The sequence below is a fragment of the Puma concolor genome, chromosome C1, assembly GCF_028749965.1.
Source record: "Puma concolor isolate L17-30 chromosome C1, mPumCon1.1.hap2, whole genome shotgun sequence".
Taxonomy (NCBI): Eukaryota; Metazoa; Chordata; class Mammalia; order Carnivora; family Felidae; genus Puma; species Puma concolor.
In genome coordinates this window covers 188385882-188403737 of record NC_141674.1, presented here as the reverse complement: position 1 = coordinate 188403737, position 17856 = coordinate 188385882, and the positions used below count along the sequence as shown (strand labels likewise).

Below are 17856 nucleotides of genomic sequence, written 5' to 3'. Positions count from 1 at the left end.
CATTTCTTATAGTGCTTTTATAAAACTGAAAAAGTCTTTTTTTTTTTTTTTGCCTTTGTTTTTGAGAGATATTTTTGGTTTATAGAATTCTTGGTTGACAGATTTTTTTTTTCTTTTGGCATTTTAAAGATAATGCTTCATTGTCTTCTGTCTTGCATCTTTTCTGTCATGCTTATCTTTGAGTCTCTGTGCATAATGTGTCTCTTTCCTCCCTTCAGTTGTTTTAAGATGTTCTCTTTATCACTAGTTTTGAGCAATTTAATTATAATGTGCTTTGGTGTGGTTTTCTTCATATGTCTTGTCTTGGGTTTCATTGAACTTCTTGGAACTGTAGGTTAATAGTTTTTATCCAATTTAGAAAAATTTAGAAAATTTTTTCATCATTGCTTCTTTCAAAAATAAGTTTTTTTTATCCCTTTTCTTCTCTCTTTTCTCCTTTGGGGAATCCAGTTACAAGTATTGTAGGCTGCTTGAAAATTGTCCCACAGCTCACTAGTGCTTTGTTTTAATTCTCTTTTCTCTGTTTCATTTTGACTAGTTTCTGTTGCTGTGTCTTCAAGTTCACTAATTTTTTTTTTCTGCAATGTCTACTGTGCCATTTTTCCTATTCAGTGTAATTTTTACCTTGTTATGGCTTTTATTTTTAGAACTTTGAGTTAGGCCTTTTAAAAAAAATCTATGACTCTACTTAATGGTTTGAATATTTATTGTTTTAAAGTTTTTGCTTATTGTAACATTACTTAATTTTGGGTGAGTTTTGATCAGTTTTTCTCTTCATTTTGGATCTCGTTTTTCTGATTCTTTGCATTCTTGGTAGTTTTTTTTATTGGATGTTTGAGACTGTGAGTTTTACCTTGGGGTGTTCTGGATATTTTTGTATTGCTATAAATATTTTTTAGAACTTCCCTGGGATATAAAAGTATTGGCAAACAGTGATTCTTCCAGGTTTTGATAATAAGATTTATTAAGCACTACTAGAGCTTTGTTCAGTAAAAGGCTAATTATTCTCCATTATTTACAAAGGACTCTCATGTATTTTACCCGATTTTCAACCTGGTTGGTGAGAGTAGGTTCTATTGCTGGCTCTGCATGAATTCTGGGCATTGCTACTTCTAATTCTTTAGGCATTTCTTTCCCTGACTTCTTCCCTTTCCCTGGCTCACACACATATGTGCCGATCAATTCTCATCTGACTACGAGAAGAGAACCTTCTACAGATAGCTAGAGTTCTTTCTCTGTGCTGCTCTTTCCTTACTCTATCCTACAAACTCTAATACCTTGATCAGCCTGGACTCTCAGCTGTACCTCCTTAACTCAGAAAGTCAGCCAGGTTCCACCTGCTTTTTCCTTCCTTAAAATGCAGCCTGGAAACTCTCCCAAGGAAGGAAAATGGACAACTTCATTGTTCTTCATTATGTGTGCCCAGTGCCTTGAAAAATGATGTTTATAATCCTCCCCACCTTTTGATTATGTCAGGCAAGAGAGTAAATTCAGTTCCTATCACTGTCTTCTCTAGAAATAGCCTTTCTCTCTTCACTTTTCTTTTTTCCCTCATTACGAGGATCATGACTGAGGGTAAGTATATTGTCTCTCATCCTAGTCTAACCTCAGTCTTAGGCTTGCCTTTTGTTTAGGAACTCACAGTTTTCTTGCCCCAACCCTTACCCCCAAACAGTCATAGACCTGTCCCTAGGTATTGGGCATATGTATTGCTGATATCTTTTTCTAGCCTTTGGCTTGACTTGTCACTCATTCTGTCTTTTCATGACAGATTTAATACAGTACAATTAATGTATTTTTCATTGTTGTTATAGTGCTTTTTTTTATTGCTAGTTTGGCTGCTTCAAAGACACAAAGATGGTTTGCTATGGTTTTTTTGTTTGTTTTGTTTCGTATACTTCGTATACATTTAGATCTGTGTTCTACTTCGGGCGTAATTTTGTGAATTGTGTAAGTTTAGAGATCATGGTACATTATTTTCCATAGTGATGTGATATCCAGTTGACCTAGCATCTTTTATTTAAAAGACTGTCTTTTGGGGCAGAGGATCTGAATAGACATTTTCCCAAAGAAGACTTACTTACAGACAGCCAGTGGGTACATGCAAAGATGCCCACCTTCACTAGTTATCAGGGAAATGCAAATCAAAACTACAGTGAGGTATTCTCACACCTGTTTGAATGGCTGTTATCAGAAAGATAAGAAGTAACAAGTGTTGGCAAGGATTTGGAGAAAAGGGAACTCTCTGCACTGTTGGTGGGAATGTAAATTGGCACAACCACTATGGAAACAGGTATGGAGTTTCCTCAAAAAATAAAAAAAATTGAACTACCATATGATCCAACAATTCCACTTCTGGGTACTTATTCAAAGAAAACACAACAAGAACCTAAAAAGATACCTGCACCCCCATGTTCATTACAACTTTATTTATAATACCAAGATATGGAAACAACCTACTGTCAATGGATGCATGGATAAAGGACATGAGGTAGATAGATAGATAGGTATAGATACACATATGGATATGGATATAGATATAGATATAGATATAGATATAGATATAGATACAGACAGACATAGATATACAATTGACAATTTGGGGTTAGGGGCACTGACACCCTGCACATTCAAAAATTTGTGTATAACTTGTGAATTCCCCAAAACTTTACTAATAGTCTCCTGTTGACCAGGAGCCTTACCAATAATATAGTTGATTAACATAGATTTTGTACATTATAGGTATTATATACTGTATTATAGTAAAGTAAGCTAGAGAAAAGAAAATTTTGAGAAAACAAGGAATAGAAAATACATTTTACAGTATTTATCCACAAAATCTGTATGGAAGTAGACCTGTGCATTTCAAATCCATGTAGCTCAGGAGTCAACGGTATTGACGTCTTAACAATATTAAGCCTTCCATGACCATGGGATGAGTTTTCCTTTATTTATGTCTTTAGTTTCTTTAACCAATGTCTTGTAGCTTTCGTTGTACAAGTCTTTAGCCTCATTGGTTAAGTTAATTTATAAGTATTTTATTCCTCTGGATGCTATTGTAATAGAATTTTTTGGTAAATGGAATTTTTCCTTTTCAGACCGTCCATTCTTAGTGTACAGAAATGCAACTGATATTTGTGAGTTAACTTTGATTCTGCTACTTTTGGATATGTTTATAGTTCTTTTGGTGGAGTCTTTAGGGTTTTATACATTATATATACAAACATGGTTTTTGCTTTTTCCTTTCCAATTTGGATGCCTCTTATTTCTTTTTCTTGTATATTTACCCTGGCTAGAACTTCCAGTACTATGTTGAATAAAAGTGGTGAAAACAGACATCTTTGCCTTGTTCCTGATCTTAGAGAAAAAACTTTCAGTCTTTCAACCTTGTGTATGATGTTTTCTGGGATTTTCATGTATGGCCTTGATTATGTTAGGATAGATTCTTTCTTTTTTTTTTTTTTTTTTTTTACATTTTTTATTGAAAAAGGTGTTGAATTTTGTTACATGATTTTCTTGCATGAATTGAGATTATCATGTGGCATTTTCCCTTCATTCTAGTAATTGGGTATATTACATTTTTTTTTATGTTTGACTCATCCTTGCATTCCAGGAAAAAAGTTCTACTTGGTGTAGTGTATAATCCTTTTAACATGCTGCTGAATTCTGTTTGCAAGTATTTTGTTGAGGATTTTTGCATTGATGTTTATAAAAGATTTACGGATCTCTTGTTTTGTTGTGTCTTTGTCTGGCTTTGGTATCAGGGTAATATTGGCCTCATAGAATGAATTATGAAGTATTCCCGCTTCTGTTTTTTCAGAAGTTTGGGAGGATTGGTATTAGTTCTTTAAATGTTTGGTGGAATTCATCAGTGAAGCCATCAGGTCCAGGGCTTTTCTTTATCAGAAGATATTTAACTGCTGATTAAATCACTTTACTAGTTATAGATCTATTCATATTTTCTGTTTCTCATGATTTAGACCTGGTAGTTTTTTTATTCCCAGAAATTTGGTTCTCCAGTTTGTTGGTGTACAATATTTCATAGAATTCTCCTATAACTCTTTATTTCTATAGAATCAGTAGTGATCTTCCCCTTTTCATTTCCAATTTTAGTATTTTGTGTTCTCTCTTTTTTTCTTAGTCCATCTCACTAAACCTTGTCAATTTTCTTAATCTTTTCAAAGGACCAACTTTTGGTTTTATTGCTTTTCTCTATTGTTTTTCTGTTCTTTATTTCATTTATCTCTGTTAATCTTTATTTTCTTTTTTTTAAGTAAACTCAGACTTCTATCATCAATGGATTTTTATTTATTTATTTAAGATTTTAATTTTTTAAATGTTTATTCATTTTTGAGAGAGAGAGAGAGACAGAGAGAGAGAGAGAGAGAGAGAGAGAATCCAAAGCAGGCTCCAGGCTCCAAGCTGTCAGCACAGAGCCTGACACAGGGCTCGAATCCACAAATTGTGAAATCCTGACCTGAGCTGAAGTCAGACACTTAACTGACTGAGCCACCCATGCACCCCAATTTTTGTTATTTTCATCCTTCTGCTAGCTTTGGGCTTATTTTTTCCTCCTTTTTCTAGTTTCTTTCTTTCTTTTTTTAAGTTTTCTTGTTTATTTGAGACAGAGGGAGCCTGAGCTTGTACGCATGCACATGTGGGGGAGGAGCAGAGAGAGGGGGGAAAGTCCCAAGCAAGGCTCCGTGGTATAAGCTCAACGGGGCTCAATCTTATGTCTGATGCTCAACCTACTGAGCCACTCAGGCTCCCCCTTTTCTAGTTCTTTAAGTTGTAAAGTTAGGTTGTTTTGATTTGAGAGCTTTTTTTGTTTTTTAATATAAGCATTTATAATTCTAAATTTCCTCCTTAGCATCACTATTGCTATATCTCATAAGTTTTGGTATATTGTGTGTTTACTTTCCTTTGTCTCTTAAGTATTTTGTAATTTATTTTGTGATTTCTTCTTTGGCCTTTTGGTTATTTTAAAATCTTTTGTTTAATTTTTACAATTTTATGGATATTCCCATTTTTCTTCTGTTCACTTCTGACTTACTCCTGTTATGATCCCAGAAGACACTATGTGTGATATCTGTTTTTCTTAAATCTATTGATATTTAATTTGTGTCCTAACATATGACCTGTGTTGGAAAGTGGCTCAGTTGTACTTGAAGACTATATCAGCTTTTGTTGGGTAGAGTGTTCTATATATGTGTGTTAGATCTGGTTGGATTATTGTGTTGCTTACATCCTCTGTTTCTCTAATTTCCTTTTGTCTGCTTGTTCTATCCATTATTGTGATGGGGTATTGAAGTCTCCAAATGTTATAAAACTGTTTCTCCCTTCAGTTCTGTCAGTTTTGCTTCAAAAATTTGATGGTGTGTCATTAGGTGCATAAATGTTTATAATTGTTACATCTTCTTGCTGTATTGAACCTTTTATTACATATAATGTCCTTTGTCTCTTTTTTGAATTAAAGTTTATTTTTCAGATATTAGTATAGCCATCTTTAATCTCTTTTAAGTTACCATTTGCACGGACTATCTTTTTCCATTCTTTTACTCTCTGTGTCTTTGGATTTCAAGTGAGTCTTTTATAGACAGCATATATTTGGATCATGCCTTTTTATCTGTTTTGCCAAACTCTTTTGAAGAGTTTAATCCATTCACATTTATAGTAATTACTGATAAAGAATTCTGTAGTTTTGCTATTTGTTTTCTACATATTTTATCTTTTTTTGTTCCATATTTCTGCATTGCTTTTGCATTTAGTTGATTGTTTTAGTGAAATGTTTAAATTTATTTCTCATTTCCTTTTGTGTATATTCTATAGCTGTTTTTGTGTGTATATGTGGTTATTGTGGAGATTGAACTTAATAACCTAAAGTTGTAACACTGTAATTTGAATTTGCACTAATTTAACTTCAATAACATAATAAATCTCTACTTCTTTACAGATCCCTTCCCACCCCTTTCAGTTGTTGATTGCATCTTTGTACATTGTATGCTCCAAAACATAAATAATTCTTTTAAATGCATTAGTCTTGATCTAGTTGACAGCAAAATAAATGTCAAGGTTGGTAACTATACATTACCTCACTGTGCAGTCGTGACAGTCTTTTTATGATACTCAGCATGGGACAGTCATAATTAAATTAACCTCAGTGCCTCTTAAGTGCATGGGACCTAAACGAAATAGTCGTGTAAAACCCGTACCTTGAGCAGATTCAGCTTTCCTCCTAAACATCTTTTACAAATTAAGAAGTGTTTGCAAATAAATAAATGTATTAGTTTAAGTTATGTAGAAAACAAAATGTAGACATATATGCCAGTTACAATAATACTAGCTTTTAGACCAATAGTTGGTTCTTTTTAATGTATTAGTCTCCTAAATCGTGTAAAAAAATGGTTATAGGGACACCTGCGTGTCTCAGTCGGTTAAACATCCAACTTCAGCTCAGGTCATGATCTCACAGTTTGTGAGTTCGAGCTCCACATCGGGCTCTGTACTGACAGCTCAGAGCCTGGAGCCTGTTTTGGATTCTGTGTCTCCCTGTATCTCTGTCCCTCCCTCGCTCTCTCTCTCTCTCAAAAATAAGTAAATAAACATTTTTAGAAAATGGTTATAAATCATTGTTACAATAATATTAACTTATAATGGCCCATGTATTTGCCTTTGCTGAGATTTTTATTCCTTCACACAGCTTTGAGTTTATTGTCTAGTGTCTTTTTATTTCATTTTGTAGGATTCCCTTGAGCATCTCTTGTAAGACATGTCTAGTGGTAGTGAACTCTCCCTTAGCTTTTTTTTTTTTTTTTAATCTGGGAATGTCTTATTTCTTGTCTCACTTTTGAAGAATAGTTTTGTCAGATGTAGGATTCTTGGTTGCCAGTTTTTTTTCTTTTAGCACTTAGAATATATCAGCCAACTGCCTTCTGGGCTTTAAAATTTCTTATGAGAAATCTGCTTATAGTCTTATTGAGGGTTCCTTTGTATCTGAGCTCACTTCTGTCTTACTGTTTTCAAGATCCTCTTTGTCTTTCAGCAGCTTGATTATAATGTGTCTCAGTGTGGGTCTCTTTGAGTTCCTCTTACTTGGAGTTCACTGGACTTCCTGGATGTTTATATTCATGTCTTTCATCAAATTTAGGATGTTTTCAGCCATTATTTCTTTAAATATTTTCTTTACTGGGGTGCCTGGGTGGCTCAGTCAGTTGAGCATCTAATCTTGATTTTGGCTCAGGTCACAATCCCAGGGTCATGGGATTAAGCCCCACATTGGTTCCGCTTAAGATTCTCTCCCCACCCCCCTCCTCTCCCTATCCTCCCCTCTCCCCCTCCATCTCTCTCTCCCTCCTCTCCCCTCTCTCTTGCTCCTGTTCTCTCTCTCTAAAATTAAAAGTTTTTTTAAACAATGAATGAATGAATACATACATACATACATACATACATACATACATACATAAATATTTTCTCTACCTCTTTCCCTCTCTTCTCCTTATAGGACTTACACAATGCATATCTTGATCTACTTGTTGGTAGATAGGTCCCTTTGACCTCTGTTTATTTTCTTCAGTCTTTTTGTGTTTTTCAGACAGGATAATTTTCATTGTCCTACCTTGAAGTTTACTTTCTTTCTTCTGCCTACTCACATGTGCCTGTGTATCCCAGAAGTGAAATTTTCATTTCAGTTTTTGTATTTTTCAGCTGCAGAATTTTTTTTGGTTTTGTTTTAGTTTTTCTCTTTATATTTCCATTTTATTCATATCTCATTTTCTTAACTTTCTCCACATATTCCTTAGTTCCTTAAATACCTTTAAGACAGTTGTTTTAAAGCCTTTGTCTAATATATCTGCCATCAGGTCTTCTTCAGGAACAGTTTTTCTTTGAATGGGCCACTCTTCCCTGTTTCTTCACACACCTTGTGTGGTTTTTGTTGTTGTTGTTGTTGAATGCTAGACATCTTAATATAACAATGTGAAACTCTGGAAATCAGATTTTTGTCCTTCCTTAGGGTTTTCCATCCTTTTTTGTCCCTCCCACCTTGTTTTTGTTTTTATTTTGTTGTTTGTTATAAGCTATCTCTGTGCCAAGGGTCAGCCTAAGATGTAAACTTAATGTCTTTTCTGTGTATATTCTGGGCATGCATGATCACTTTCTATTTTTCCCTTCATATGCAGTTGTTTTTGTCTTGGTCTCCAATGTCTGGCTCCCAAAAGGGGAAAAAGAGAAAAATGGAGGTGGGGGGGGAATATGGGAACAGGCCATTAAGTCCCCTGGAAGTCACGTTAGTGGGAGGAGTGAGGCTTACAACAATGAGGGGAGATGGGACAACAATGGTTGCCCAGCTCTTTTTCTGTACCTCCATGATCAGAAGCAGCAGTCAGCAATCAGAGCACAAATATTTGATATTTGTTGGCCAGAGATCTATTTGCCCATCCTGGCTCCTGCAAGCTGCTATAGAAACGTGCTTTGCTCCTTGCTATGTGGCTCAGGGTGGGGGATGGGTAGCTATTGCTGTGCTGAGAGCTGAAATTGACCAAAATTAATCACAATTAAAATAAAAACCACAGGTCTTTCCATGGAAGTTTTAAGCATTCAGTAGACTTCAGAGTTCCAAAACAGATTCTGCAGGTATGATTGTTGTCTAGATGCTGATAGACTCCTGGTGCTCTTAACTCTGTCATCTTCCCAGAGTCCTCTCCTCCACCTTAATACTTTAAAGTTTTTTTTTTGTTTTGTTTTGTTTTTTTTAATTTTTTTTTTCAACGTTTATTTATTTTTGGGACAGAGAGAGACAGAGCATGAATGGGGGAGGGGCAGAGAGAGAGGGAGACACAGAATCGGAAACAGGCTCCAGGCTCTGAGCCATCAGCCCAGAGCCCGACGCGGGGCTCGAACTCACGGACCGCGAGATCGTGACCTGGCTGAAGTCGGACGCTTAACCGACTGCGCCACCCAGGCGCCCCTAAAGTTTTTTTTTTTTAATGTTTATTTATTTTGAGAAAAAGTCCATGTACATGTGCGTGTGTACCGGGGAGGGGCAGGCAGAGAGAGAGGGAAAGGGAGAAAAAAAAACCCAAGCAGGCTCTGCATTGTCAGCCCAGAACCCAACATGGGGCTCCATTGAACACATGAACCGAGAGCTCATGATCTGAGCTGAAACCAAGACTCGAATGCTTAACCCAACTGACCACCCAGGTGTTCCTCCTCCACCTTAGTTTTTAAAACAAGCATCATGCTTGATTTTTTTTTTAAGTTGATTTATTTATTTTGAGAGAGACAGAGACAGCATGAGTGGGGGAGGAGCAGAGAGAGAGGAAGACAGAGAATCCCAAGCAGGTTCCATACCGTCAGCACAGAGGCCAGTCAGGGGGCTTGAACTCATGAAACTGCAAGATCATGACCTGAGCCAAAGTCAGATGCTTTAACTGACTGAGCCACCTAGGTGCCTCTACCTTAATTTTCAAAGGATATTTTTGCTGGTTATGTAAAGGATATTTACTATATTCTAGATTGGCAGTTATTTTCTTTTGTCCTTTTAACTATCATTCTGTTATATACTGGTTTCTTTTGTTTCCGTTGAGAAATTTGCTGTCAATCTTACTGTTTCTTTGAAGGTCAGCTGAATTTTTTTCTATGCTTTTTATATGAATTTTTTCTTTTTTCACTCATTCATTTTATAGTTTGATGATGATTTCCTGGGTATGGTGTTCTTTGAGTATATTCTGCTTGGAGTTGGCAGAGTGTCTTGAATCCCTGAATTGATTTCTTTCATCAGTTTTGTAAAACTGATATTCTTTGAATATTGCTTATATCTGTTTCTGCTCTTGTCTGGAACCTTGATTGTATGTATATTGACATTTTGAGCATATCTTCCATTTATCTTAAGCCTTTCCTCCAACTTTTCCCCTCTCTTCTAGTCTTCTTTCTTCTTTCCTACTTTCTTTCTCATGTTATAGTTTGGTATTTTTTACTGACTTACCTTCTTTTTTTTTTTTTTTTTTTTTTAAACGTTTATTTTTGAGACAGAGACAGAGCATGAACGGGGGAGGGGCAGAGAGAGAGGGAGACACAGAATCGGAAGCAGGCTCCAGGCTCTGAGCCATCAGCCCAGAGCCCGACGCGGGGCTCGAACTTATGGATCGTGAGATCGTGACCTGAGCTGAAGTCGGACGCTTAACCGACTGAGCCACCCAGGCGCCCCTTACCTTCTAATCCTATGGTCTGCTGTGTCCAGTTTGCTATAAAACTAATATATTGAGTTCTTAATTTCATATATATTGTATTTTTCAGTTTTAGAATTTACATTTTTTTTATATCCTAATTCATTGGTGAAATTTTCTACCTCATCAGTTTTGTTGATTTTTTGCTCTAGTACCTTATTCAGAATTATTGTATGTTTTAATAGTATTCTGCTATAACACTACCTTTTTTAAGTTTATTTATTTTGAGAGAGAGGGAGAGCACGCGCGAGAGGGGAAGGGGCAGAGAGAGAGAGAGAATCCCAAGCAGACTCTGTACTGTCATCATGGAGCCCGACATGAGCCTGAATCCATGAACCAGGAGATCATGACCTGAGCTGAAACCAAGAGCCAGATGCTCAACTGACTAAGCCACCCAGGCACCCCCAGAATTATTTTAAATAGTTGTCCTTGTGTGTGAACTTTATTGTTGGATCATGTGTGGATCTAGTTTTCTCTTAATTATTGGTCATGTTTTTGTCACTTAGTATATTTAGTAATTTTTGATTGTGTGCTAGACCTTGTATATGAAAGAACCATAGAGGCTTCAAACAGTGTTACCTCCCTGACAGGGTCCCCCACCCTTTTTTTTTTTTTTCTGTTGCTCAAGTGGCTGAGGGGCTTATTACTTCCAATTTATCTATCAGGAGTTGAATTGTTCTGAAGCTGTGCTAAAGTTTAATAAAACTCAGGTTTCCTATCCATCGCCGTGTTGGTTTTTTTGTTTGTTTGTTTGTTTGTTTGTTTGCTTGTTTGTTTTTGCCCCTTAAATTGAGAACCTAGTGAGTACCTGTATCCTTAACCCTGAAAGATTGTTGGAGAGTCATCTCTACAGAGATTCCCAGTATAGCTCTCAAGTCAGCCTGCTTATACTGCTTCAAAATCTGGCAATTGTCTTGGTGGCTCAAAATTCCCAAGGTACAAAAAGAGAGTTTCCTTGACATCAAATGACCCTTCCCAAAGTATGACCATTTCTTGCGTATCTTTCCAGACGTTTTCTCTTAGTCCTCATCAAGGTTTTTCACCCACTGCAGAACTCATGAAATGAAAATCTTACGTGATAGTCAATACATAAGAGATAAAAAGTCAGCTGCTATGGTTGGATTGGGAGGCTCTGACACATCTTTAGTTTGAAAAACATCAGAGACTTGGCAATGATCATATAACTTTACTCCAAGAGAATTTTATTGTGGTCTTATTTGTATTTTTTAAATCATATTTTGTTTATGAACATATTTTAAAATGTTAAGTTTTTTTTGGTGTTTTAGATTTTAAAGTTGTGATACGATTTTGAATCAAAGTGGTAGAGTATAATGTGGTCAGCAGCTACTTAAAAATAGCTTCTACTTTCAGAGGAAAGTATACTTTTAGCAATTTGAAAAGTTTTCTCACTGATCAAAATAATTTTAATATGTTTTTGTACCAAAACTTCAAGTAATAGCATTTCCTGTGTTTTTAAAAATGATAAAATTTTCAGTTCTGTGAAACTCATCCAAAATGATGATATAGCCATTGATACTTATTATTTAAGGTTGATGATATACTGCATATTGAAATTTTAATGATTGTGTGTGTGTGTGTGTGTGTGTGTGTGTGTGTGTGTGAGAGAGAGAGATATCACTGTAATGTGTTCCAAAAGTTGGATTAATGGAATTTTTGACTGAAAAGGACTGATTTTTATAGATTATTCAAGTGAAACTCCCTAATATTTAAGTCAGCTCCTCAAGGTCTTACAGGTAATTAATGGGAAATTTGAAACTAAAACTCAAACTTCATTTCTCTAAATCTGCTATTTAAAAAAAAAAAAAATTTTTTTTAATGTTTATTTATTTTGGAGACAGAGAGAGACAGAGCATGAATGGGGGAGGGTCAGAGAGAGGGAGACACAGAATCCAAAACAGGCTCAAGGCTCTGAGCTGTCAGCACAGAGCCCGACGCGGGGCTCGAACTCACGGACCGCGAGATCATGACCTGAGCTGAAGTCGGGTGCTTAACCGACTGAGCCACCCAGGCGCCCCTGCTATTTTTAAAATTTGGTTTAATGATGGTATACAAGTGTATGCTGGTCATTATAGAAAGCTTTTTAATCCCTAATTATTTTTAAAAATAGATAAATTGTATTATAAATGCTTTATCAAAATTGTTTTTTATTTCATGAGAATATTATCTTAATATTTCAGTTTTTTAATTTTTATTTTTATAGAGCTGGAAAATATTGAAGTCTCAACAAATGAATTCCACACTTGAATTCTGCCGCATTCCTATGCCACCTCCTCCTTTAGAAAACTGATCTTAGAACAGAGGTAAAATTATGAAATTTAACTTTTTAAAAGTTAAAGAATTTTTCCATACAATTAGACATGTTGGAATTTTTGGTCATCTTTGGTGGGTAGCTTCTATTTATTTAGCAATTTTACCTAAGAGACTTGAAATAATCACATCTTAATTACTGCCTTTGAGTTTTACTTTTGAAATACTTTTTAATAGTTTTTAGTAGTTGTATCTTTTTACCTTCTTGTTGCCTAAATCTTTACAGTTACTGAATAATTGAATTTACTCATCATAATTGTATTATGTAACTACATTGAGATCAGTGCTGTCCAATAGAATTTCTGTGATGATGTCTGTGTTCTTTATCTCTGTTCTCCAGTATGGCTGCATGTAGCTACTGAGCACTTGAAATGTAGCTAGTGCAACTAAGGAATTGAGTCTTTAAATTTTATTTTTGTTTATTTTATTTTATTTTAATTTAATTTAAATAGCTATATGTGGCTAGTGGCTACCATATTGAATGGTGCAGCTTTAGGGTTTTTTTTAGAGAAGTTGATATTTACAATAAATGCACATCTTGAGTACTCAAATTTCAGATTTATACCTTGAAATATTGTTATAGTTGGCCTAGTTTGAAAATTTGCAGTAGCAAAAACCATTTTTTATGATTTCATATGTTTCCCTGATAATTGTATAGCTTTGTTTATCCAGTAAACCCTAGAAAGCAGTTACCATAATTAGTTTTTCTCACTGATGTGTTAACTTATTGAATCTTAAAAAAACGAAAAAACAAAACTTTGACATAGGTACTTACATTATCTCCCTTTTATAAATGAGGAATTTGAGGCCATAAATTAGTGGAGTAATTTTTCCACAGATGCATAGCTGGTAGGTCATGGAACTGGAATTTGAACTCAGGCAGTCTAGAGCCAGACCCCCATACTCTAACCATTAGGCTGTACTGCCTCTTATAATCTGATTCTTTATAAATTGACAATTTCCAAAAAAGATACATGCTGTCAGCTAAGACACAATTTCTGCCTGTGTAGGCCATGGAAAGCTTATTGTACTTGGATGAGTACAGTGAGTTTGCTTCCTGGCAAGTAGTTATTGACCTTCAGATCACGTTCCAGCAGTTTCTTATTTTGTTCATTATGTTGTATTCAGGGCTTGCTAATAAAGGTTGCCATTACCATGGCCATCAAAAAGATAATTATTTCCTGTGATGTCTTTTTACTTTGTTAGATAGTCTGAAAGTAAGGCAGTATGGGCCCAAATTGAGCTGCATGCTGGAATATCAGCTTGATTTTTGCTTTTAAGACTTTAATTTTTTTAAAGTACTCTCTAGACCCCACGTGGGGCTTGAACTCATGATCTCGCGATCAAGAGTCTCCTGCTCTACCTACTGAGCCAGGCAGGCATCCCTTGATTTTTGCTTTTAAATATACTTTCTATATACCAGATAATGGGATGGGTATAATATACAGTGGAAAAAATCTACAGAATTATACATTGTCTGGTTAAATAAAAGGAAAACTTTTAGTACATTTATAACTACGTTCACAGCTACCTCCAGATACTAAGGTACTGAGAATAGTTAGGAAATCCATATTTACAAAATTTCTCTGTAACCAGCACTATTCTGTTTTTCAAATGAAGGTACTTGAATATTTTTAGGATTTTAGATATAGTAAGTAAAACTAAAGCCCAAAGGATTTAATTGATTTGTCCAAGGTCATATAAGCAGTGTGGTTCATTGATTCAACAAATACACAGAAGTACCTGCCATTAAGTCCAGATACCATAGTATGTTTGTTAGCTTTGAGTATATAGTGAATACCCAAATGTGACCAAAACAGAAAGAGACCATTTTCATATAACTTAATAATCTTATAGGGAAGATAGATAATAAGTAATAAGATCTAAGAAGCCAGGTATAAAATCCAAAGCTCTAGGAAGGAAATGAACCATATTTGTTGGAATGGAAAGTAGTAGAGAAGGGAGAAAGGGATGCTATTTAGATGAAGTGGTCAAGAAAGGCTTGCTGAGACTAACAGGATTGGAAGAAGGCAGCTATTTGTATAGCAGTAGTAAGACAGCATTCTAGGCTGGAAAGAATCCCTGGGGTGAAGGGGTACATGAAGTTATAGAAAAACTTAAGAGTATGGCCAGGACATAGAAAGCTGTGGGGAGTAGTATGAGCTACAAGAAAGGGGACAAGGTACATTTTTCAACCATAGGTTTTGGAATAGGCATTAAGTTAAAATCCTAGTTTTACCAGTTCAACTGTGTTACCTTGTGTGGGTCATTTGACCTAATTTACACATTAATTTTCTTATCTATTAGTTGGGAATAACAGAGATTATTTTATAGTACCATATATAGTGTCAGGAAAATTAAGTATATAATACTTGTAGCAAAAATTTATAGTGTTTACTTGTGATAAGAATTATTCTTTTTTTTTTTAAGTTTATTTTTATTTATTCTGAGAGAGAGATAGAGAACAAGTGGAGGAGGGGATGAGAGAAGGGAGAGAGAAGAAATCCCAAGCAGGCTCCACGCTGTTAGTGCAGAGCCCAGTGTGGAGCTCAAACTCATGAACCATGGGATCAAGCCACCAGGTGCCCTGATAAGAACTATTCTAAGTATACAATAATTATATGAAATAAGTACTGTGCTGCTGTTATCCTTCTTTTTGAAACCAGAGAAATGAGGCACAGAGGTTTAAGTAAGCTAATAAGGGGGTCACTGTAGCAAGTGAGTACCCTTAAACTTAGACAATCTGGCTCCAGAGTCCGTGCTCAGAGTGGGTCCTGGTAATCCCTTAAGTGGGTTTGTGAGGTCAAAATTGTTTTTTATATTAATACTAAGACAGTATTTGCTGCCTTCATTGTCATTCTCTGATGAATACACAGCAAAGTTTTTCAGCAACAGATTGAATGGGGAAGTAATTATGAGATTTGCAAAAAAAAAAAAAGTAAAACAACAAATACTACTCTTCTCACCAAATTTGCTTTTGTTCGGGAAAAATAAAATTTCACTTTAAAACATGTCAAAAAAACCCCACTGTGTTAACATGTAATGGGCTTATTTTTTTAAATGAGTTAATAAACTTTTTAAATGTAGGAGTGAAAGGGGTTTCTGAGGCAAAAAGTTGATTTGCTGCTCTAACCCACTAGATTCTACTGCTTTATTAATCAGATAAATTATAGAAAACAACTGATACAATGTTCATACTTGATAGGCTCACTAGTAATTTACTTTTTTTTTTAATTTGTTTTAACATTTACTTATTTTTGAGAAAGAGAGAGAGAGAAAGAGCATGAGTGGGGAAGGGGCAGAGAGAGAGAGGTAGACACAGAATCCAAAGCAGGCTCCAGGCTCTATGCTGTCAGCACAGAGCCCGAAGCGGGGCTTGAACCCATGAACCGCGAGATCATGACCTGAGCTGAAGTCAGACATTTGGCTGAGCCACCCAGGCGCCCCTACTTTTTCCTTACTTTTAAGATAATTTTCTTTACATTTTAACATTTTTGAAATCAGGATATGTCTTGACTGAATAAACTTCAGCTACCAGGCAAGTAAATTGTGAAATAGCAACAGTCATCCTTATTTGGTATTTTGAGAATTTAGCTTTGTGAATTCCTTTATTCATTTATCATTTCAATTAATACTAGTAGCACCATATTGAGGTAAATTTTTTTATTAAAAATTTTTTTAATGTTTGTTATTTTTGTGTTACGTTTTTAATTGAGTTTCCATCTGTAAATTGTTGCTTAAAATGTCTATAAAATATCACAGTATAATATAGCTTTGCAGTGAATAATGGTCTCAGCTGAAGATTGCCTGACATGTGCCAATTAATTCAGAGAAAATTTGCCAGATCCCTCAGTCTCTAATTTCAAACCCGGACAAGGTTGATATTCCTGTTTGATGCATTTGGGAGAATATCTACCTGTCAAACGTTTCTGGGTGCTTTTTAAAGAAGCTATCAACTTCCAACCATATTTAATTTGGAAAAATAAAATTATTAAGCTTAATCACATGGAAAAAGCAGGCAGAAATCTCAGGTTTTGGCCAAAAATAAAAACTGTCATTACTGCAGGTGCTAAATAATTGAGTTCATGAGATAAGTAACTAAATCAATAGATGTTTGAGTACCTGTTATGTGCCTCACACTTGAGATATAGAACCTTCTCTGTGAAGTACGGATTCTAGTGGGAAAGACAGACAATAATAAGTAAACAAATAAGATAATTATGATTTTGCTAACTGCTGTGAAGGAAACGGACAGAATGATAGGGGATGGAAGGAAGAGGAATTTGGGGAGCCAATTTAAATATAGTAAGTAGAGGGAGCTTCTCTGAGGAAGTGACATTTGAACTGAGTCTAATCCAGACATAAAGAGAGGGCTGGGAGAGTGTGCCTTATGGCTAGTAGAACAAAGATGTCCAGAAGCATAAAGCATAATTTAAATTTTTTTTAATGTTTATTTATTTTTGAGACAGAGAGAGACAGAGAATGAGCAGGGGAGGGGCAGAGAGAGAGGGAGACATAGAATCTGAAGCAGGGTCCAGGCTCTGAGCTGTCAGCACAGAGCCTGATGCGGGGCTCAAACTCATCAACTAAAAGATCATGACCTGAGCCGAAGTCAGATGCTCAACCGACTGAGCCACCCAGGCACCCCAGTATAAAGGATAATTTAAAAAGTCATATGTGATTATATGGATAAGCTTATGTTCTTGTCCTTTAGTTAAACATTTTTTCATTTTAATAAAGGTTTGTTTCTTATTTTCCACTTAAATTTGTTACTGAACAAATTATAGTCTTAAAATGAGTAGTATTGTAGAGTTGAAAAAATATGGTGGTATTTGGTTTTAATTATTAACACCACTGTATTTCTGTATTTAAAAGTATTACGTGGACTCTTGGGTGGCTCAATGGGTTAGGCGTCTGACTTTGGCTCAGGTCATGATTTTGCGGGTTCGTGAGTTCAAGCCCCATGTCGGGTTCTGTGCTGACAGCTCAGAGCCTGGAGCCTGCTTCTTATTCTGTGTCTCCCTCTCTCTCTGCCCCTCCCCCATTCATGCTCTGTCTCTCTCTGTCTCAAATATAAATAAACACTAAGAAAAAAAAAGTTAAAAAAAAAAGTATTACCTTGGAGTCATTTTAAAAATAGTATTGGTAGAAAAAAAAATAGTATTGGTAGAAACTAAAGTGATTTGATAAACAAATTTGTTGTTATAGAAGAGATTAGATAGGAATTTAAAATAATGAGTTTAACCTGAATGTGAGACTTTCTCTTTTTTTTTCTGAAGGATTATTTGGGGAGCTTTTTAAAATA

General features: G+C 35.5%; 1 protein-coding gene across 5 annotated transcripts in view; it reads left to right on the top strand.

The window, feature by feature from the left end:
• HYCC2 (hyccin PI4KA lipid kinase complex subunit 2) overlaps window positions 1–17856 on the top strand; it is a 91612-nt gene that overhangs the window by 19403 nt on the left and 54353 nt on the right. For all 5 annotated transcript variants that reach the window (XM_086719249.1, XM_086719252.1, XM_086719250.1 and 2 more), the window contains one exon: window positions 12445–12544. The gene's annotated coding sequence lies outside the window, so the exon portion shown is untranslated. The remainder of the gene's footprint in view (window positions 1–12444; window positions 12545–17856) is intronic.